The sequence below is a fragment of the Periplaneta americana genome, chromosome 6 (assembly GCF_040183065.1).
Source record: "Periplaneta americana isolate PAMFEO1 chromosome 6, P.americana_PAMFEO1_priV1, whole genome shotgun sequence".
NCBI lineage: Eukaryota > Metazoa > Arthropoda > Insecta > Blattodea > Blattidae > Periplaneta > Periplaneta americana.
In genome coordinates, this window is record NC_091122.1 from 65,463,642 (window position 1) to 65,488,603 (window position 24,962).

Sequence of the window (24,962 nt, forward strand, 5' to 3'; positions counted from 1 at the left end):
GATGCTCCAACTGCTTAAAGCATTAAGAAGTGGCACGATACATTTTTAGCTGCAGGACCGGTGTTGAAGAAGCATAGTGGTGGTCGTAGAACATCCGACGAAATGGTTGCAAATGTTCAAGCCGCGTATGAGCGAAGCCCGCGGAAGTCATTAAGGAGACCTTCGCGGGAACTTCAAGTACCAAAATCAACATTGCAACGAATTGTCCACAAACGTCTCAAACTGTACACATACAAAGTGCAGTTAATGGAACGTTCTAGAGCCGGATGACAAACCCAAACGAGTGGAATTCGCCAATACGATGCTAGACCGTATCGGCGCTCATCCTGATTCTCGGATTTAACACCGCTCGATTTCTTTCCCTGGGGCTACGTCAAAGATAAAGTGTACGCCACCCCAGTCAGAGACCTTCGTGGTCGGGCGCAAATCATAGAGGCTATTGAGAGCATTCCAGAAGACATGCTCCAACGTGCTTGGCAAGAAATCGTTCATCGCCTCGATATCGTCACAGTAACAGCTGGAGCTCACGTAGAGATATGGTGATGTATATATCGAAACTTGTCGAGTTTTCCTTTCATATAAACCCAAAGACGTTGTAGTTATAGGCCTATATCTAGACACACAATTGGCGCTGGTGTCGTGTACAAATTTGAAACCTCTCGCGCAGGTTCGCGCGACGCCATGTTTTGGGAGCACGAATGATTGTTTCTATAAAGCATTCGGAGTTTAGAAAATACTATTGAGCATATAGGCGTTTTCTTAGCGGATTTCCTCCTTCACTGTAATATAACTAAACTTATTTACGTATTTTCTAACGTATAATATAAAATAACAGAAGTAAATCTAAATATTGTAACTAAGCATTGTTTTAAATATAAACGCCTTATATTGCTCATAAATAGACTTATTAGTTTATTTTTATTTTCTATGACCGAATACATGGAATATTTTTACTTATCTTATTTTATATACGTTAGACAATACGTAAATAATTTATTTAAATTATATTACAAAGAGAGGGATGTCCGTTAAAAATGTCTATATACCCCAATGTTATTTTCCAAACACCTAACGCACTGTAATAATAATTCTCTGTGTTTTGAAAATCAGAGGCGATATGACTCTTCTACAGCAGACATTGATTGCAATTCCCTCATTCTTACATCATTCTCAATGACACAATATTGTTAAAAATGTGATTGTATTCATTGCTGGCTTAGTTGTTAAATCATTAATAAAAATATGGTATAATAAATCTAAAGGCTCAATTTATGGTACGTAGCCTACTAGCAGTAAACAAAATCTCTTTTATTTTTTTAACGAAAGAATAATGGGAGTCTTGTCATACCATCATCTGAGATTATAGAAATATGCCGCTTAAGTGAAAGAGCGATTATACAGATGTTGACAGTTCAATGGCATATTACCACCCTCTCTTACATCGTATGGAAACAATGTGCTCTAGAAGTAGAACACTTGTACAATCTTTCTACACTTATAGGAACATATTTTAGAAAATGGATCCCAGATTCCTCCCGAGAATCATATTTTAAACTTGTTAAACTGACCATAAAAGTACATAAAGATCTACTGACGTAGCTCAGTGGGCTAAGGACTGTCGGTCCGGAGTCGCGCTAGGTCGCGGGTTCGATTCCCGCTGATTTCCTGGTTGGGTTTTTCTTATATCCCCAACCGTAAGGTGAATGTCAGGTAACCTATGGCGGATCCTTGGCCTCGTCTCGCCAAATATCATCTCGCTGTCATCATTACCATCGATGCTAAATAATCTAGTAGTTGATACAGCGTCATTAAATAACCAAATAAAAGAAAGTACTGCATAAAGAGCTGATGTTAGCACACAGCTTAAGGTTACCAGTACAACACGACTTTACATAAAAATGTTGTAAGACAATATTTAACGGAGTCAATAATAATAATAATAATGATAATGATAATAATAATAATAATAATAATAATAATAATAATAATAATAATAATGAATCAATAGGCAAGATGTTCTGTACACTAGGCCTGAGTTCTATTATATGACTAATTGACTAATTCATGCAAGTGACGTTTATTTCATACTACAGCTGTGATAATAAGCTATTATACGGTAGGCCTACTTATATTTCTAACTAAAACATTAGGTATACGTTTCTATTTTTCAGGTGTAGGCCTATATTATGTGATATGGAAGCGAATAAATAATAACTGTTCATTTCTCGTCCACATCAAAGCAAACGTGTTTACAACATAGGCCTAATGTAACGTCTTACACAGGCAGTGTTTTGTTAATAATAGTTAATACTAATAATTTTCTTTTCATCTGAACTATTACTACAATAAGCATTTGTATTTCTGTTCGCTCTATATGTTGTCAAATAACTATACAATATCTTTAGTTACGATATCAAATTGTTACAGTTTTCTTTCGTTTCATGTCAAACTAACGGTAACTAAGTTTGATTATATCTTTAACGTGGTCGCTTTAAATGTTAATAAGTTTTTTTTTTTTTCATTTATCCATTCAGATTGATTTATAAGATACACCAAACAAATATATTAAACATTCAGCATTGTATAGTGCAGCCGTCTGCTAGCCGGTGCTTCTCCCAAAGCATGGCAGCGGACGCAAGCTTCAATTTGTCCCTACTCTAACTTCTGCGCAGCCTCGGCTGTAGGGGCTCGTATAAACCATACCTGCACAAACAGCGCTCAACGAGCGCGCGCACTCCTTCGGAACGGGAGAGCTGTGTTTACCGCTCGCCGAATCTGAGAGGAAGATACGTCAGAATGACATAGACTTGCTATAGGCAGGAGAGGGAAACGACCACTCAGCTATCTAGTGGAGTGCAGTGCGTATTCTCAGTAACTGTTTCACGTTGCTTACTTACTGCTACAGTACGGTATGGAGGAATCTAAAAGACGGAAAAGTGGTGATCAGGCAAATTCTTTCAATGTTGCATGGGAAAATGCTTATTTTTTCATAGCTGCTGGAGTAAACACTCAGTGCTTTATCTGCCACAACATTTTGAAAGGTAGAAAGAAACATAACATAATGCGTCATTACGAGTCCAGACATAAAGCTACTGAAGATATTAATCATCAACAATTTAAATATCTCTCTTCTGGGAAAAGACCAGCTCAGTGTTGATACAGTATGTTGAATAAATTACGGGATTTCAGTTGTAAACTTACACTTTTCGTAAGTCAGTTTCGGGAAGGTAATATGGCTTACTTTCGAACGATAGAAACTGCTCGTGATGAAGCCACGTTAAACGATTATGTGCAAATATTAATTGAAATTCAAAATGAATTTAATTCTAGGTTCTAAGATCTTGTCTTAAGGTCCACACCTGTGGAGTAACGGTTAGCGCGTCTAGCCGCGAAACCAGGTGGCCCGGGTTCGATTCCCGGGTCAAGTTACCTGGTTGAGGTTTCTCCGGGGTTTTCCCTCAACTCAGTATGAGCAAACGCTGAGTAACTTTCGGTGTTGGACCCCGGACTCATTTCACCGGCATTATTACCTTCTTCTCATTCAGACGCTAAATAACATAAGCTGTTGATAAAGCGTCGTAAAATAACCTACTAAAAATCTTGTCTTAATTAGAAAGAAGTTTAAAGTTATCATAAATTTTACAACTCCAGTTGAAACAATGCCATATAAGTTACAGGTGGGCCTGGTTGGCGCAGTTGGTATAGCGCTGGCTTTCTATGCCCGAGATTGCGGGTTCGATTCCGGGCCAGGTCGATTGCATTTAAGTGTGCTCATATAACCTCGGCAGTTGCGAGCGTCGTTAAATAAACATAACATTTAACGATTTACAGCTCGGACTTATTGATCTTCAATGTGGCTTAAGGGCTAAAGATCGTTTGAATAATACTACTAACCTGGTTGAGTTTTACAAGACTAAACATTAACATTAACAATAATATCCACGACTACACAGGCTGGCTGTGAAAATGATTGCTATATTTGGCTCAACATTTATATTTGTGAGCAACTGTTTTCTATAATCAACTTTAATAAAGGCAGACATCGAACATCTGTAACTGATGTTTCATTACGATCAGTAGGCTACTGTTCCTTTCAGCTGCCAACAGCATAAAACCTCGTTTTCATGTACTGATAAATAAAAATATAACAAAATGATATTGTACATTTAAATAGGTATAACATTTCTATTATTTCTGTAAAATAAATATTTCTGTATTAATTAATAAGTCCAAGATAGTTTTGCAAACACTGAACGGGAATTCATTTCATAAACACTCGTACTAGTACTTCCCTTTTGCGTACATTTTGTACGAGATCACCCCTTCTTCCAGTCCACCCTATTCTGAGCGCAACTAATATCTGCATTCCGCTCATGAGCTGTGAGCCGGCTCGGAGAGCGGAAACCTTGTGCAGGCCTGATATAAACGTTACTGTAGGTTTCTATCTTCAACCGTTTACCAGTCACATACAATTGAAATTAGGTACACTCGAGTGGTTACTCTGTATTTCAATTAAAATTAACTGCGAAATTGATTTAAACTAGAATAACTATTGAATAAATTAACTGCATATGTTCTATTGTTTGGAATTGAATATTATCTTCCTTTTTACAGGATCGAATGCGTTTCCATACTTAAGCTTATTCTTAATTGTTTCAAACAATAACCCTATCCTACATTATTCACATTACCATGGAATTTCTTATTAGGTGCATAATCAGTATAACACAAACTGATCATAGAAAGGCTTACAAGTAATGAAACAAATCATATGGAGCATTAAATAGGATTATTATTTAACAATAACTAAACGAATATATAAAAGCCAAGGCAGACAATTAAGGTGAGAAAAATAGTGTTAGAAGTTATTGATATAATTATGTATGTACTGGAAATAGAGTGATTGGAAATAAGCAATTCAGCTACAGAACTGAAGGAACATACATTTCAGTACTAGATAAACAGCGATTAAGTAATGTAAGTGATTAGGAAAGTTTAAATGTGTGATTTTCAGTTTCTGTTTTCCGATAAGCAAAAATGCCAGCCATTTTCAACCGCAAACAAATTAAAATAGTAAAGATTGTCGTAGTAAATTGTAAAAATAAAAGTGAAGAGTAGTAAAAAAGTGAATCCACAGTCAACGTTCAGTAAACGCGTTCCCTCTAAAACCCTAAAAATTCCCCCCTGTTTGGGAACCACTGGTTTAGATTATACGAGTGTGCCACGGGATTTTAAATTACAACTTTTGAGTGCTACACGTTCAAAAATGTTGAAAAACGCTTGTCAATGCTCTAGTCAAATACTATTCTTTTATACTTTACGTAATAATTTCTGCTTCCATCCCAACAATCTCGAAATTGAACTCTAGAAAATTATCTATAGTAATCTCAGACCTCGAGTGACATTTATTAGGACTGTTTCGTGAATAAAATAAAAATGTAAATAATATATCCCTAAAATTCGCTCACAAAATTTTAACAATTGTATATTTATGAATACTTAACCTATTCCGACATTGTGAAGTCGAAATAGATGAATAACGATTACTGCAATAAAGAAATTGAATGTTATTCAGTAATGCCAATTGAGAAACGCGAAATACAGATTTTAAAATGTTAATTACATATAGGCCCTACTGCGCTTTTCTCTTGTTGTTATAACAGAAATAAGTTTTCATTATCTGTTGAAATCATAATTTAATTTAAACATTTTATAGTATAATTACAAATAACCTGATTAATACATTAATTAAATGAACATTTATTATGAAGGAATGTCATTTTCTTTAGATACAATGGACATGGAATTAGAAGGTGAAGCTGTAGATGTGGAAGTAGGATTTCGCACTTCATTTAGTACATGGATTCATGTTCCTCGATTTACGTGGAAACAATTGGCGACACTGACTAAACAAAAGAACGGCCATGCGATAAATTGATAGTGAGAAATCGAGCTGCAGAAATTATCGCGATATATGACTGTGATTGGTTCGAATTCAAAATTTCATTTCACTTCATTGGCCGAAAATGTAATGATGTCAAATAAATGAAATAGTCGAACTAGGCTTAATTAATACAGTAAAAATATACTTTAACAAAAAGGTTTTAAACCATCTTGGTTGTCCGCTTTTCATTTTTGTATATTGGAATCAAACATAAACTTGACAAAAGATGTTGAATTAACACATTATAACGATCTAAGGTCCTCCGTTGACTATTAACATTATAAGTACGTACCTACCAGTAGTCAAGACAAGGCAAAATGAGACGAGATCATGTCAGACCATCAGACAAGCAAGCAAAAGTTTAAATAAAATAATAATGTACAAATACGTAAATATATAAACAAACAAAATAAATAAAAGCTTTGCTGAATTTCGCGTCAATGTGGTACCTTGTTGGTATCACTTGTGAGGTTCAGACCAACAACGTAAAATAAGAAGTAAATAGGGACAAAATGGTGCGACAATTTATGAAGAATTTCTGCAAACATAATACTAAGCGCCGTAAAATTATGGCATTATAAACTCATTGGTCCAGTAGACATAGCTAGCCTGTAAAGAGTAAGCGATATATTCAAGTCGCTATGTATTGATTGGCTGAATTGTGCATACAGATCTTACATTTTATCTCTGCCATTCAGTGATCGTTAAATGTCAAGTGGCTTATCTTACAAGTGGCGTCAGCGTTTTGAAAAACATTATAACATTCCTGCCCTCTCCTTGCCTCCCCATCGCAAATGTGACGTTGTACAGAAGCAGAGATAAAGTATAAGATCTGTACCCAAAAATTTAACTCTAAGAACAATTCGAGGGTTCAGAATGAAAAGTTCTATCTAGTATTTAGTAAATTTTACAGGAGAGCATTTTAAATGTTTGGTTGTTATTTAATAAAATCAATGCAGATAAGAACCTTTTGAAACTAACTTTATCACGAACATTAATTGAGATATCAACATATAATTTATATGTTAGGTAGCTGTGAAGTAGCAGAATTCAATGCAACAAAAATCTCAATTTTATTAAAAATGTCAGATAGAATCTTGTCATTCTGAGCCCGCGAATTAAATATTTTATTACGAAAAGGAACAGTGTTTAAAAACAATTCTTTAGATTCTAACAAATAAACTACTCAAATGAGTCCAGTATAAATTTTTATCACACTGTATTAAAACGAGTTGAGAAATGGAATGCAACTTTTTACCTAATGAAATAAGTTAATAAGAATGACAGTTACTTACAGTAATAATTATTAATATTGCATAGGATACAAATCTGATGGTTTGAGTTTGTCACCTCTTCCAGGGACGGAGTCTGTAAGAATACGTGCAATTGGTCAATAAGAAATACCACATTACGACACAATTTCTCTTGCTTTCTGCTGCGAGGAATTATGATCACAAACTAGTGATGACTGCCGGCACACTAATGGGGAAATATCAGTACTGCACAATGAATTTCAAACTAATATTCTTCGCACGGAAAATAATACTCTAGCAGTTCGTTTGAACGATCGATGGTAATTGAAGGGTTCAGAACCAAGTGGGCCAAGCGCCATTTACTAAAACCGTAGAAAACAAGGGTTAAAATGAAGTTATTACCATAATTCAATGAAAACATATAGCAAGTAATATAAAATATACACATTAAAACTAAATGAATGGGTTATTTATGAAATGGCCTAAGTCGCTAATTTTGTGAAAATGAGTTTTTAATGGAATACTGCTCTTTGGGTGTAGATACATTGATTTAGATATGAAGAGAACTAAGTTTCGCACTCTAATGCTTAGTATTATGACCTAGAATTTGTCGTTTGATTTTGAAAGGAACTAAGTCAATGACTTAGATTGTTTCAAAACTAAATATAAGTTTTCAGCATGTGGCATCACTGAAATGTTAAAAAAAGGCATTCGATTTTTTTTATCTTATATTGCTATTTTGTCATTGTTGGGTAAGCGAATTGGTTATTCTGTATTGCAGTTGAGAGTTTATTATATCTGTACGGAAATTCACGATGAATAGTGAGATTGATAAAAAGAGAAAGAAAGGTGTAAGAAACATTTGTGATTATAAAGGCGAAAAAATCAAACGTGCAAGGCTGTACACAAAAGGAGAAGTGAAAAGTTCTATAAGTGCATGAAAGAAACCGAGAAAGTGTGTCAAAATGATGAACGTGTGCTAGGTCTTTGCTTTGACTTTATGCAAACCATTAGTTTACCAAACATCCCCGTCCAGGACCTATTTTACCTCCGCCAGCTATCGGTTTTTCCTTTCTGTATACACAATTTGAAGGATGGTAAAGCACATTTCTATCTTTATCATGAGGGAGAGGCTAAGAAAGGACCTGATGTAACTTGCTCGTTTCTTTTGCACTACATAAAGAACCATGTCCCTAGTACAGTAAAAGAACTTCATCTCTATAGTAATATTATGGGGGACAAAACAAGATTCACACCTTCTTACGGTTTTGTCTGGTCATGACTGATTTAAATATGTTTGAGAAAATCATGCATAAGTTCCCTATAAGGGGACATTCATTTCTCCCCTGTGATCGGGATTTCGGTCACATAAAGAAAGTCTTGAAGAAGCATGATCGGTATTATACACCAAAACAAATGTGCAATGATAATATCATCAGCATACCCTGGAAAATTCACAGTTCATATTGTGCAACCTCAATACTGTTTTCATTTTAAGGACTGGTGGCCCAAATACTACAAAAAAAGTTGTAACTCCTTAGAAACTAGTGGTCCTGAAACACCTAGGGACAAGAGACAGTGTTTTATGATCAGTAAATTCATGGAGTTTCAGTATGATCAGAGCGGGTAGAACGCTCTGGTATGATCATAAAAGAAAAGGTACAATCATTGCTTCACAGTTTATTGGCGGATTTCAACAAACATTTTTACTTGGTTTACGAGGCTCTACAGTAATGTTGCCCATTCAGAATGCGTATCCAAATGGAAAGGTGGAGATCAAGGAAAAGAAGATAGAAGACATAAAGAAAATAATGAGGTATATAAATGACGAAGACAAAAAATGGTATGAAGAAATAATTGCCTGGAACTAGTCTTAATTCTGGACACACTTCCATCGCAGTACAGATACGCGGAATTAAATGGACACCTTGAGCGAATAAAATAAGTTCAATTTTCACAAAAATAGTATATAAGTGTGTTTTCCTCTGAAAAAATAAAGTATTATTAAAAAAATTGGTCATTGAATATTTGTTTATGAAAGGGCCTAAGTTTTCAGATTTCAAAAAAAAAAAAAGAAAAAAAATTAATATAGTCAGCAAAATGTTAATACCTGACTGGTCAAATTCGTTTCAAAGTAGAATTTATGATAACATTTTTATTTCAGCCTCAATTTAAAAATTTCAGCCTATAAGCAGTTTTTCTTAAATTGCCAACAATTTAGTATTCATGACTTAGGCCCTTTCATAAATAACCCATTCAAAAGATATGTCAATCTTCATTAAATATGGTATTCACTTAACTTTAATCCTTGCTTTCTTCGTTTTTAATAAATGGCGCTTGGCCCACTATGGCTCTGAACCCTTGAATTCGAAATGAAAGATAAAGGAAATGAATAGGCCTACGTTGAATAACTTTTAAATGTAGCATTATGAACGACAACAATTATTCAAATACTCACCATGTTTAAACTTTGAAGTCTATCATGAAGACTGTGACGAAGATCATAATATTGGTGGTGACAACGAAAATAAATTCAAAATGATAAGTTACAAGTGGTAATCACAGAAGCAGACCAATATGCATAATGATATGATACCGTAATAAGGTTCAGCAATCTGCTCCAAGGCAGGCGTGAATATTCAGGTCGCCGTCTACGATACGACATAGACTATACGTATACTGGAATATATATGAGATCTGGAAGCGAATTTGACTTATTTTGAAGTCCGAAGCTTCAGGATCTATTCCTTTTCTTATAGATGACCTCAATGAAATTTATGATAAAGTTCTGCTGTGGCTTGAAGATGGTAAGTACTCACTTTCATTAGCTTATATGACTTTGAAAATGAAAATGTGTCGATTCACAAATTGAAAAGTCATCTTATTACAGAAGGAGTGACCAAGAATTTACAATCAAAACTAGGCAACAGAGAAGAGATAAATAGAACTATAAAATATTGTTTAATAAAATTAAGTAAATGTGTAATTAAGTTGATGTGTAATTAAAGAAATTGATGTACAGTTAATTAAGTTAATAAGTAAATAACTAAATCAATTAATTCAATGTATAATTAATTAAGTTGTGCCGTTATTAAGTTGATACGTTTTTATGTTGATGTGTAATTAATGAAGCTGGAGTGTAATTAAGTCGACGTGTAATTTAGTTGATATGTAATTAATAATTAATTTGATGCACAATTGATTAAGTCGATGTGTAATTAATTAATTTTATGTGTAATTAAATAAGTTTATATGTAATTACGTTGATGTGCAATTAATTAAGCTGATGTGTAGTTAATTATGTTTATGTGTAATATTAATTAATTGGATCTGTAATTAAGTTTATGGTAGTTATTTAAGGTAATGTGTAATTAATTACATTTATACAGTACATAATTAAGTTGATATTTGAAGGGTTTCAAGCCGAAGGTGACTATCCCTCAAAATTAAAAAAAAAAATATATATATATATATATATATATTGTCTTAATCAGTTCTCAAGACAAAGATTTAGCCTATGCAAATTACAATCAACATGTTTCTCAATCATAATGTGCTGCACTCTGTGAAATTGGATAGGCGCAATGTAGTAAGTGCTAATTCCATCAAGCCACACATGACCAACCAGAAACATCTAGTGAAACATTTCAAAAAATAATCCGTGGCGCTACAGCCCGTGAAGCGCCTAGACCGACCAGCCGGCTGCTGGCCTCACGCCCACATGCCGAAGCAGAGGTGGACGATCATCCAACCAGTATGGAGGTATTGTGTGGTTAGCACGATGATCCCCCAGCCGTTATAGCTGGTATTCGCAACCGGATTTCGCTACCTATCGTAGCTCCCCAAGTGCATCACGATGCTGGGTGGGCACCGGTCCCATACACTGGCCGAAATTTCATGAGAAAATTTCTTCCCCTATGAGGACTCGAACCAGCGCGCATTCCGTAACGCGAGTCCTAGGCGGGATGCCTTAGACCGCGACGCCACGGCGCGGAACGAAACCTTTCAAAGGACATGAAAAACAAATGCATAGGAATTAACAGTGATTTGGTTGTTTACTAAACCTGAATCAAGAAGTTAAAAGAGTACTGGTGCATTTATTATAAGAGATAGTTACTATATTTTGGAATTATTATTGCTGAAATAGAAAGCAGAATCGAAAAAAAAAGTGAAAGAAAACGGAAGTTAGAGACAGGTGAGGAATATATTAACACTAGAGGAAATCTTATCTCTAAAAGAGTATTTATGGATTCATTATGCAGTTGTTCACTAAACTGTAACCAAGACATAACAGAAGATAGGAGGCAGAAAATATTCAATGATTATTACAAACTGGACTGAGATCTTAAATCGTGTTTCATTATGAGTCATGTCGAATCTGTTAATAGCCTACTAAGAGTAATTCTTCAAGGCGTAATTATACGAGAATCTACAAGCTGCCAGCATTGGATGATAATGATGACATTGTTGTGTGCAAAACTTTTTTCAAACAAACGTAACAGATTTCTGATGGTAAAATTGACCTCACCTTCAAACGAAAGCAGATAAGAGGAGGACGGACGTGGTCATCATGAACCCCATGATAAAACAGGTCAAGAGGACAATAAATATGTATGTGATTTCATCAATGAATTTCCATCGTACCATTCACATTACAGTATGAAGGATAATTCAAATAGAAAATAGACGTTTTCTACATTTTTGAGATACAACTTTCATTTTTGGTACACATATGTATCTTACCAATGTAATAGAGTTACCAAAATTTGACTTTCGTCATGTACTTATTTTTCAGTTATTCAATTTAAAGAAGGGAGGTCAAATTTTCAAACTTCTGCTTCTTATACAAACTTAATTCAGTCAGTCTGAATATTTTACACAGCTCAACTGCTATGTTAGAAAGGGAACTATGCATTCAATGTTTAAATAGCAATGCCAGATTACAGAAAAAAAGTGAAATAACCACAATAATTTTTAATTATTTTGTTAAAAAACACACACACACAGTTAACTTCCTAGAGGACTGAAATCAGGTCTATAAGTTAGGGAAATCTTTAACCATCCATAAACGTTAGTGAACGTTTTTGCAGTTCTACAAGGACCGTTGAAGGTTTAAGAACTATAAAATATGTTTGCAAACTAGCATTAAAATCAATGTAAGCCATACTATTTGCGTTTATAACGCCAGATAATTAGGCAATCCTTCAGATATTCATAATGAAATTTTCGTAAAATAAGTAAATTTATTTTTTCGACAACTGTATGCTAAAAAAAATTATGTGGCACTCATTTTAGTTGAAAAAAATGTTTACTTTTTATGTCAGATATAATTAACATCTTCAGTTTGAAAATAAAATATCGTTCTGTTTTATGCCATACATGACTAACATTTTCAGTGCTTTCAAAACGGGACTTCTTAATTAAGAAGTTAATATTTCTCTTACTGTATATTCCATTTGACACCTGTAGGTTCCAAATAAATGTTGGTGGATACAAAAACTTGCTGTAGATTTAACAATTACTTCTTTCCTTCATTCTTCAATATCTCCAAACCTCTTCCTTATGGCTTAGTCACCTTTGGCTTGAAACCCTTCATTTAGACATAGTTAATTGAATTGATGTATAATTAATTAATATCGTTATGTATAATCATAATATATACTGGCAGCTGACCTAAACTGACTGGAAAGATATCTTACATACGAGTACATTCCAAGAAAATGCACTCTGTGTTGGAAACCTGATGATACTGGTACAAATGAGGAGCATCTAGTACAGTACGACGACTTGACCAAGAAGAAATAAGAAATAAGTGTGATGGGAAAAGAAAGAATGAATGTCAGAGAACAATAAATAACGTAAAACTCAGATTAAGCAGAACTGTACTACAGTTAGAAAAATGAAACAAAAATGGTTAGTACAAGCAATTCGTCTGTGGTAGACGGAACAAATCTGTAGAATGATTTTTAATATATAAATAATTGTCAGCATGTTAAGAAAAATAATATTTTTGAATATATTCAGAATTGAGATAATCAAGACACTTCTGTCACAATATGGAAAAAATAGCCTAAAATTATCAGAAAATATTGAACAGGAAATACTTACGTATGCAAAAACGAAGGAATATAATCGATATTGAACTGGAAGCAGTGGGCGGAAATATTAAAAGCAGATAATAACATTTTTGTTTCCATATGATTTTCACAATTTCTACTTCATGTGCTATTTGTGTACAGTGTTTCAAGGGAAGAAAGAGAGAAGCATCAATTATTATAAAAAAAAATGGAAAGAAAGGGTAAAAAAATGAAGAACAGAAAGAAATGTCACTAAATCCAAGCCTAAAATTATTACGAATCGTTCTAAAAGCTCACAAAAAGGAAAAGAAATTACAGAAAAAAAAAAGAGAAAAATGAGACCAATTTTTTTGGTTGCACTGAAATGCAATGATTATAACATTGCAGTAATTAACTTATGTGGCTTTTATAAATTGAGACAAAGAGATTGAAATGGAATGATAATATATGCATTCGATAAAATGATTCATGTCAGAGAGTATTATGAAAAAGTTGAAAATGACAAAATGAATAATGGAATGCCCACATGGTAGGGAGGTTGGGTGGGCAGGGCGGAACTCGACATGCAGCCACCTCCTCGTGGTGAGTTCTGGGTTGTTTCAGTTCATAATGAATGAAACAAGCAAAGAGCTGCATTTTTTCTGTGAATTGTGGTACAAAAATTTATACAAGTTGGAAGACGTTCAATGACAGTTATCATATTTACCAGACAAAATCCTTAAGAAAAAAAAGAATTAATATAATTTTACTTTGCCGTTCTGCGTTACTTCTTTCATTTGTTAAGAAATCGATTATGTTTCCTCAAAAAATAGCAACAGCTCAGTAAATTCAATAGCACATGTCAACGCATAGAAACACACTTTTCCATATCAGTGAAGGCGTTTATGCAATCAATGTCAAGATGAGGCCACTGCCCTTTATTGCCCCGGTACTTACAATTAGACTTACGGTGAAGTACACGTCTTATAATAGCGCTGAATAACGTCCAATACCGGTACTAAAAATGATTTATTAACAATGAAATTATTAAAATACTGTTAAACCGTAAGCCTAAGTGTGACAGAAACATTTGTATTGGGTACTGATATATATATATATATATATATATATATATATATATATATATATATATATATGCGTCTTTAACATAGATTGTTAGACCGACCTTCAAAGATTCAAAGACAGTGAAAAAACGAAAATGAGTTATAGTGGCGGTTATGCCCTTTTAACATCGACGCGTTCATATAGACTAGTTTCTTTGCGGTTCTGAAAAATGTACATCATTGGACTTAGAATGTTACCCAATTCAGGTCTTCCATTAGAAATTATTTTGCTGCAGGAAACAATATTTTACCGGACATAAGAAGGCTAGTGTCGGCAAAAATCAGAAAAAAAAATACTTCTGAATTAAGCGGGAAGTCAGGAATTTAAATTTGCTTCTAGAAGTGTGATGATGCTCATATAAGCAGTACATGATTATGTAACAGTTAATAACAATAATTAAGCTAATTATAAGCCTCATTATGTAAAACTGCTTAAGTTAAAGAGAAACTATGTTCATTATTTGTTATATCCTATTATTTTATAATTAATTGCATTTATTAGAGAGATAGGTACTGCTGCAAAACATGCTTTTATTTGTTTTCTTGTATGAGCATAACACATTATCTATTATTGAAGAGCAATTTAATCATCTTGCAGTAGTAGGCCAATAGAGTTCATTTTGCTCACCCCTTCTTTCACTGCTACTGCCTGCAGAATAGATTCATTGGAACCCGTGAGCTCTTCGGAGCACGTAGAGTCTTTCATGTGCTCTGACCTTGACATCCCTGTGCTATAGGCTCGCAATGGACCAAATTAAGTCTAAATGCAAAGATCCCTTTCGGGTCCAGCCCTCGAAAAACCAAGCCAAACATTAGTGGAATTCGACAGTGAACTTTGTTTCTTGAAACTAAATAAGTTCTTTCCCATGTGCAAGGCGATGTTGAAGCAGTTTGTACTTTCTAATAGACTTGATATGTCACCAGATAAGAGTGTTGTCGAATTGATAAGTGCCTCGGCTTTTCGAGTGCTGTACCCGGAACAGATCCTTGCACTTAGACTTGCTTCTGCAAAGGTCCAATTCATAGTCTGTGTAAGATGATATGGTATCGAAAATGGTGTTAGAGAAAATATTTTTATTTTGTAAACCGCTAAAGCTACAGTAATACTAACGGGAAATGTTTATTCCACATTTTTATGCAACGTACTAGTAAGCATGATTTTGACTAGACCAAATACAATGGTATAGACGTATGTACCGAAAGCGCCAAGGAAATGACTGGACATCGAAATAGTCCCATTGTCAGATTACAAGAAGCTATTGCATCACAATAATTACTACCTGAAGTGGATTGTGTTTTAAAATCTTGTCACTGAAGTGGTAAATCCAATCAAAGGAAGAGCGTAACAAATTCGTGAAAACATGGGTTCTTTACATGAAAATGTTTATCACACGGAAGTAAGATGGCTTTCGAGGGGTACCGTGTTGAAAAGGGTTTTCCACTTAAGAGCAGAACTTTTAATATACGCCTACCAAAAGACGAGAAATCGTAATATGCAAATCTATTTTCTAATTTTCTTTGGATTCATACACTGGCCTTGTTGATATTTCCGAACACTTTGAAATTTTGGCAAAAATGCGATTCTCAAAGACCAAGGACACCAGAATAAAATTATGTGACACGTTTCCTTATTAAGATGAAATAAATGGCAGGAATTTTTTAACATGATTTCTTTAATTTTCGACGTGTGGAACCATTTATATATTAATTAATTAAATTGATTAAAATTACAACATCTCCAAAACCATCAAAACTAGATAAAAGAGATTTTGCACAATGTACAAATATATAAAAGTAGCATGTGATAAAAATTTCAGCTCAATAGATTGAAAACTGTAAGATTTAGTAATTTCACCTATGCCTTCCTTTAAAACACTTCAAATAGTAGTGGGGTCATTCCATACAACATTTTAAGAATATGCCAGCGATTCATGATTTTTTTTGGGCTTTTAATATAATAATGTTATTATATAAATTAATTAAACCGCCAACTATGACCGCCATATCATTAATATTTTAGTCATACGGATGACTGAAAAATGGGTGGCAATGTTATCCATCATTAATAATATTCTAGACACCATATATGAAGTGTCATCGAAACTAAATAGACGCCATTGTAAACCTGAATAACCATATTTTAATATCTTAGGGTGCTATGCAAAGACACTTCGCTAGTCCGCGCTACGAGCATGCTAAACTAGCCCTGGCTATCGACTAGTTACTTGTAGACTACAGGATTCATATATCATATCGCTAACACTGGTTTATGAATACGAAAAACGTTAGTTCGCTGATCATCCACCGGAAGCCCGTGCTAAGAATGTCTATGAATATGGCGCTGAAAGACTAATCCGAATAATATTAAGGCATGCTCATAAAAACACCTCATTGAAAAAAAAAAGAAGTAGTTTTATATTCGAATGCAACAAATTAACTTCATGCGAATATCATTCGTATTAAAGAAAATCTTATTCCTAATCCATCTCCCAAGTTTTATGACTATATCTAAAAAAAACCTGTGAATAATTAAATTAATAACATTATTAATTTTGTTCCGACGGTTGAAAATCGCTTGCTATGTGTGGCGGTCGCAGCGTTCGCGAGACTTCATAACGATGAGTAATCTCAAACGTCCGTCTCCCTGACCTTGATCGCGCAACATTCTGTACGACAGGAGAACCTACCTGCTGAGCTCCTTTGTTCCGGTGAGTTATTTTTATTAAAAACTGACATGATATTTAAGTCAACATTCTGAAATGTTCACAGTGGAATCAATATACCCTAAATAATTAAACATATGTTTTTTCGTCTGTAAAAGTGAATTGCATTTTGTGTTCTATATTTTTTTAATTATTTTACGATGGGTAACTATTTAAAAATTATATGTATTCATTTGAAGGGCATTTATAAACAAGGCTCTCCTTTTTCGAATTGCATTGAAATCATTTTTCCATCTTCCTTTACATAGTAAGAAAACTTCAATGAAGGAAACCGTGTTCTTTGTTAAACCAATATTTTAAATTCTGATTGCTGCCAAACTATGAAAGATTTTAAAGATATAAATATAGTATTGCTTGAAATTCATATTTAGAACATAAAAAATAACCTACTACAATATTTTTAACTTTTGGGACATCATGGTCCAAAAACATACTTTTTTACATGGAATTACTCAGTATTTCAAGGCTACATGTTAACATAATAACAGCCAGAATAAAATCAGTCGATTTGTATAGAATCTTGATTTGATTCATTCCAGTGTATTAAAAACTCGTTTCGGCTCCCAATAACCTGTTTTGACTTTTGGCTGTTAATTGGGGCTGGTCGTTTTGGCTCCCGCAGTAACATCGAAAATCGGTTGTTTCGGCTCCCTTTTCAACACTGAAGACTGGTCGTATCGGTTCCGCTTCGCATTTAACAGGCTTAGGACTAAAATATTGGCATGGTTAAAAATTATGTTAACGTAGGAACGTTTCATCTAAGTTATAAACATAATGTTAACATAAGGTACCTTTTGTCCATGTTGTAAATTTAATATTGACTTGAAAATTTATAGCTCACTTTTCTCATGTACTGCAGTCTAGTGATCTTCCCTTGTTGGAAGATTTATGGTTGCCTCAATAATAAAATTGTATCAACTGTGTTCCGGTTCTTTGATTTTCTTCTGTCGTTATTGTTTCGAAGCTTTATGTATGTGTCTTCTTGAATTTCCTTCAATACTTCCATGAAATGATATATACAAGGCTTTCATTTCAAAACTTCCCAGTCTAAATAACTAATTATTTAAATTTAATTCAATTAAAAAAAAAACCTCAGTTTAGATATTGAGGGGGAAGTCTGAAACCAGACTTAATTGCATTTTATATTTCATCCCCACCCCCATTTTTAAATTTCAAATGGCACCCCTATATTTTTATATTTAAATATGAAAGAGCAATCAATTGTCTGTACACCTCATTCTTTTGTTTTCGCATCTTTTGTTTTCTACCGTCGTCGTCTGGCAACCTGTATTTTTGTTAACAGTTGACTGTAGGATGAAAACACAACTTATTTTGTGTAATTTCCTAAATTTAATCAATAAGGATGATTTATGTTTTCTGTTGAAGGGTTGCAGCATTTAAATAGTACATTATGCAACGAGCCTATAATGATAGTAATTAAGAAGCGAGTATGGATGTTTATGAAACGAGCGCAAGCGAGTTTCATAATTTTCATACGAGCTTCTTAATTACCATTATAGGCGAGTTTCATACGACTTTTTATGTTCGACCATATTTCTAACTTGAAATTATTCATTTTATTTGTATCTAACTGACCTTGAGCAATACCTCGTAAATTGTGAGATGTGCGCAGACGTGAAAGTATTGATTTTTTCCGAGGAACAGATGTCCACATTGACCTTGATAGCCTATAAGAACCTACAGAGTAAACTAAATATTAACTTCGATATAACATTGAAATTAAATTAGACATTGAAAAACGAGATGACAAATTGAATTTATTTGAATATTATTTACAATTAACGCTAATTATTATAGTAACAGAACATAACCTTCTGCGACAGTATTGGATTTCCAGCCTCCGTGACTTTTCGCTAATTCTCTTTCGATTGCATATCCGAGAATAATCTATACTTGCGGTTTTATAACGGTACAAAGCTGACTTGTCATTGGCTGAGGTTTTATAACGGTACAAAGCTGACTTGTCATTGGCTGAACACCTGTACTTTAATGAGTAGGTGTACTTCAATGACATGCATTAAAGGACTGCTACCAGGTGTATAATTACTACATTTCGGCATGGTCGAGCATAAAATAATTTAACACACAAATACAACTATTACATGAAATGCTCGATAAGTTTTTGTAGCGTTATTCTCTTCAGCTCTAATCAACAATAGCAACAATCCAGGTTGCCAGGCGACGATAGAAAACAAAAAATGTGAAAACAAATTAATGAGGTGTATAAACAATTGAATACTCTTTCATATTTAAATATAAAAATATAGGGGTGCCATTTGAGATTTCAAAATGGGGGAGGCTAGGGGTGGGGTGTGAAATTTAAAATGCAATTAAGCTTGGTTTCAGACTTCCCCCTCAATATCTAAATTGACGTGTTTCTTGTTTAAATTGAATTCAGTTTAAATAATTAGTTATTTAGACTGGAGAGTTTTGAAATGAAAGCCCTGTATATTAGCCTAGTATGAGCAGCATTAAATTCCTGGTTGAATTTCGCATGAAACGATTCGCAACAATTTGTAATGCGGTCTTCTATTTACCAAAATTAGCCCATATTTCAGGAGGGAAGTCTAATTCACAACACACAACGCAAGAGCCGTTCAGGAAAGAATACCGCTCCACACCCGGGAGCCGATACGACTGTTCAAGTAAAAACAACGTTTCAGACGAGGGAGCCAATACTACCATGAAGTGTAGCCACGGGAACCGATACGACTACCCCGGATAAATCCATTGCTTAGGTTCCTAAGAACGGTGAAATAAAGAGCAGTTTCGATACCAGTCACGGTTAAAATAATGTTTCAAATGGTTAATCAAATTCAGTTGATACTAGGATACGAAAAGGTCTTTGTATGTATGTTTGGTTTCAAGCTCCTTTTGTTATGTATAAATAATTGGAATGGGAGAGGTTATCGTGGACATGATATGCCACAGAGTTCTAAGAATCCAGTCCTGAACAATACGTAGTCAACATTGCAATCCGTCGCTTAACTGCGTAAGTGTTCTCTGGCTTCAACAGGATATTACATAGTGTTACGTATTTACAACGAAATAAATTATTTTCAGACAATGTAGGATTCTTGACTCAAGCCTCGGGCCATTTGTTACGTTGCTTACGTAATTTTAATGCATGGCTTACGACTTTGTTGACATATTTATAAGGAAATTACTATTTCTGAACGCAGGACAAATAAAAGCAGACCTATTTCTTTGCGACAGATAGCAATTAATATGATATCATCGTATATCCTGCCTCCTATTTCTCAAAGTATTATAAAGAATTGTAATATAATAAATATGAAAACTTTTCACGATATACTCACTGTGAAACTCGGTTCCTTCTCCTCAAGGCTACTTCACTGATATCAAATGCTTTTGTGCTGGAATAATTTATCAAGAAGTATAAAAAAACAAACGTCAACAGATAAGAGTGTAGGCATAAATTATACTGCTTACGCGTTAGTATACATGTCTTTTTCGTTGCACTCACTCTTTGAGTATTTAGAAGTATGAAAGTATATTCTTGCATCCGCTAAAATGTTCAATTTTATAAGCGTTTTAATCTAACCTAAGTATCCTTTGGCGATTATGAAAAATAATGGCCTGTACCAAAGAGTGTGTAATATAGAGTTGCTTTCCTAAGACTCAGAGCATTGAATACGGTGGGTGAAGCAGTTTCAAATGCGCGCGACACCATAAAACTTCTAAACAATCGAATTGTGTCTTTAAAATATTCTTTCAGAAGAGAAAAAATAACTAGTCTCAAATAGTCTACCTGATGTATAGTGAGGATCGCGTAAGCAAGGGCCGTATTCATAAACATTTTTAGCGCGGGCTTCGGTGGATGATCAGCGTTTTTCGTATTCATAAACCAGTGTTAGCGAAGGATATGATTTGAATTCTGTACTAGTAACCAGTAGATAGCCGGGGCTAGCTTAGTACGCTCGTAGCGCGTGCTACGAAATGTCTATGATTAGCACCCTAAAAGTCTAATTTGGCCGTCTCTTCAGTGTTGCCAACTAATACCAGTTATCACCAAAGAGGGAAAAATCACAATGCTACGTACTGAAATAATAATAACAATTTCTTACTTATTTACCACATCTCATCTTTATGTTGCGAAGTGCTTTCTAAATGGTTCAATAAATTATAAAGTATAATATTTTCATCCTGGACTTCTCGCATATTATGTTGGTAATTAGTAAACCGCGGGAGTGCGGGCCCTTTACCGTCAAGTTAAGTATGACTGGAGCGTTCCGTGGCGAGTGTAATGAACTCTCAGGTAAGCAACTCACTGTGTGTGCTTCAGAAGTACAGTCTTGAGTATATGAATTGCATACATACAATAATCATACATTTCGTACTTATATAATTGATGAGATGTTGAAGGAATTTTACAGTCCGTGCGCAAGACAAGTTAAATGCACCAGTTGAAATACCGCTATTTAAGTTGTTTTGCTGCCTTAATAATATATAGAGCTGCATTAGTGACAAAAAGAAGTACATTATTTATATTTAATCCTTTCCGGCCATAAAAGGCGCACAGCCTTGGACAATAGTTGCATGGTTTACCTTTTCCAGTTTCTCTGAAGTTAGCACAAATTTTTCCCTACACATTTGCCACATATCAACCACTTACATCTGTAGACTCATCAACTGAAACCCATATATTTTCTCATCGTTCACGCTTTCTCGAATTTTGACAATCGTATTCTGGTACGAAATTGGTAAATATTCTTTACGTATTGTTGCTTCTCCTGGAATATGTTGATTTGCGTATTTTTCCAGAAATTATCTAAAGTGAGGATTGTCTAAGTTCTGAATGGATTGTTTGTGTGTACCAACAAGTCACATAAGTCTATATATATTGAATTGTGACTGACTATTTGAACTCGATTGGTTCTCGTTTGAATTGCTTCAACATTTTCCTTGTGTGCTTTACTATTACAGTGTCTTTGAAAATAGTACTTCTTAGTTCGTAATAATCTGAAATTACACACAACACATACAACACTTTCTCCTTCTATAATAGTCTAAATATATCGCGTCCGAATTGTTCTACTAAATTATTTAGTATTGCACTTCGTGAACGAGTTGTTTTAGGCACTGTAATATGTGTCATTTCACACACGCAACTCTTCAGTACGACAGATAAACAAACTCTGAATGTTTCGGGTTCGATGCACAGAACAGTACGGCGAAAGGCGAGAGAGATTTACGTCATACTCTACCCGTCTGCATAGTCAACTGCAATCGCCGTATTAGGGCCCGCACTCCCGCGGTGTAGTAATTAGGATTAATATGATCTAATATTAAAATTTATTTTGTCGGAAACATGAAATACATTGTTTTAACTAAACAGTTTACGATTCATGACACCTAACCTAAAAATGTACTTTGATCACATGAAATGATTAGTACGAATTCCGAAAACAGAACACCACTTTAAAAATGTATAGCTTACTTAAAGTACTTACAAGCACTTTCTTTCTTGGAGAAGTCACTCTTGGATATTTTAATAAAAATCTAAACACGAAAAAATTTAATTAAAATGACAAATATATTTACGTGCATGTTTCATACGAAATAGATCTATAAGCTAGACCTATATCTATTTAATTACACTTACCTGAATATAGAGTTGAATTGGAATCACAACGCAACAGAACTGAATTGGGTATTGATATTAATATTAATACCGCTATTACTAATTAATTATTAATTCACAAGCCTAGGTATATGCATTTTCAACAGTTTACTTTACTGCAAACCGAAGTTATTGCTGCCAACGTAACAGTTAGAAAATAACTGCTAGTTGTAGTATATGTCAGTACCCGAAATTCGAAACGAAGTTGGTAAAAGAAAATTCAACCTGAGAGCTATAAAATCACTATAATCCACTAGCATATGTAGTATTAGGGAGAAAATGGTTAGGTTTCACCCTTAGGATATTAAGTAAGCTGATCCAGTCTATATATTTATAGCAAACTTGATGTTTTCCCTCTTTCTGAACAAAGTTTATTCAATTTTACTTAGAACTTAAAACTTCCTGTTTCAGCACAAAACTGTTTCTAATATGAACATAATTCATCCTCATACTCGTAATGACATCAATATAGACCTATAAGAGGAAGAACAAACATAAAATTCTTACATGTTATGAATTCATGTTTAATATTTAATCAGTATGGAGGATAAATAACAGTGTTGAAACCACGCAGAACTACACTGGAATGAAAGCATAAGGTCAGACTATATATCTAGAGTAGCGGTGACCAAAACTCGAGCTGCAGTGCTGTCATCAAGAGCCAGTGAATAATATACGATTTTTCTTGCTTCTTTTTTTAACCTTCCTCTTGAATATAATCAGGAATTTTCGAAATACTTCTTTAGATACTTGGTCGAGGAGAAATTCGTAGTTTTTCAAAATTAAAATCTTCTTATGAATAAGTTATTTAAGCTGTTTTAATCATTACTCTTTTGAGAAATTCTGTTCTATTAAAAGGCTTTAAAGCACGAGATATTTCAAACCTTATTAGGTAGCTGACTTCCTTACATTTATTTATCTCATCTTTCTCTTCCTGGCTATGATTTAAGACATGTCAATTCCTGGCGTTGAACAGTTCGTTGGCATATAATATTGAATCCTTTTTTCTACAATATTATTATTAAATGAATAACTAATAAATAGTTACCCTCATCTAAAGATTAAGAAGATTAAAATTGAGATAAAACCTAATAATTTTATCCTTCTAGGGAGAAGATCTAAAAACTACAAAATTTCAAGTCACACGTAGTTTGTGTGCATTCGATGTGGATTTCTGGCGTCTTGTCATCCCACTCGAGTTATGTGGACTAAAAAAGGGAAAAATTCAGACTGTCGGGTGAAATTATTGGGTAGCTCAGTCGGTAGAGCGTTGGTGCGCTAAGCCAAAGTCCTGGGATCGTCATCCGGCCCCGGAACAATTTTTCCTTTGAATTTATTATTGTATTATTTGTCAGTAATGTTTACTTTATAATGTTCTAATCCTCCTGATCATAATCTACATCACAACCTGTTACAGTGGGCCATTCTTCAAGTTGTTCCTAAAACTCACAATTATATTGTTTAACTGTAGTTAAATCCTCTAGCTTCTTGGGGTTGATTGCAGTAGCGGCCGGTGATCGAAATCCTCGGTGAGGCCAGATGTAACTAGTTTAAGTGCCTCCGATAGGAAATGTTTATTTATGATATTAATTATTGTTATATTATTAATATCATGATTACTGTATTATTATTATTATTATTATTAGTATTAGTATTATTATTATTATTAGTTTATTATTATTAGCCTACTATTGATGAAAAATAATGTCACTCACCAAATAAGCTGTTATGCTGTGAGTTTCAGTGATTGTTTCAGTGTGATGAAGCAACCCACATTATGTGTTGAAAATCCCCTCCTTTCTGTTCTTTTTATTTTTTTTTCCTTGACAGCAACGAACAAGGCCAACAGAGAAGTTTATTTTACACCACATTACCACTTAACCATTTATGTTGCCCATACCAGGATGCAATAGAAACTCGCGTTTTAAGATTATCTGTCAGAAAAATTGTCAGCGATGTCGTAGGTATCTCGGCAGTCTCTCTCTTTATTTAAAACTTCCTTTCTTTCAACATTATTTCTTCTTGAAAAAAAGGACACTTCAACAATGAATTAACTGCACCAGCATTATTTCTCGCATTTGTTTCTGTTTATATTTTCCCGAAACACATAACAACTTTGGCCCAGATTCACTACTGTACTACGAATTACAATAGTACAACACCCTCGCTTAAGTCATAAACTAAGACATAAGGGGAG

At 34.1% G+C, this 24,962-nt stretch overlaps 1 protein-coding gene across 1 annotated transcript in view; it reads right to left on the bottom strand.

Annotated features, from left to right (window-relative positions):
- Positions 1 to 20,619, bottom strand: part of LOC138701393 (uncharacterized) — a 124,574-nt gene extending 103,955 nt beyond the window's left edge. Inside the window, exon 1 of the mRNA XM_069828243.1 lies at positions 20,442 to 20,619. The gene's annotated coding sequence lies outside the window, so the exon portion shown is untranslated. The remainder of the gene's footprint in view (positions 1 to 20,441) is intronic.
- Positions 20,620 to 24,962: the final 4,343 nt, after the last annotated feature.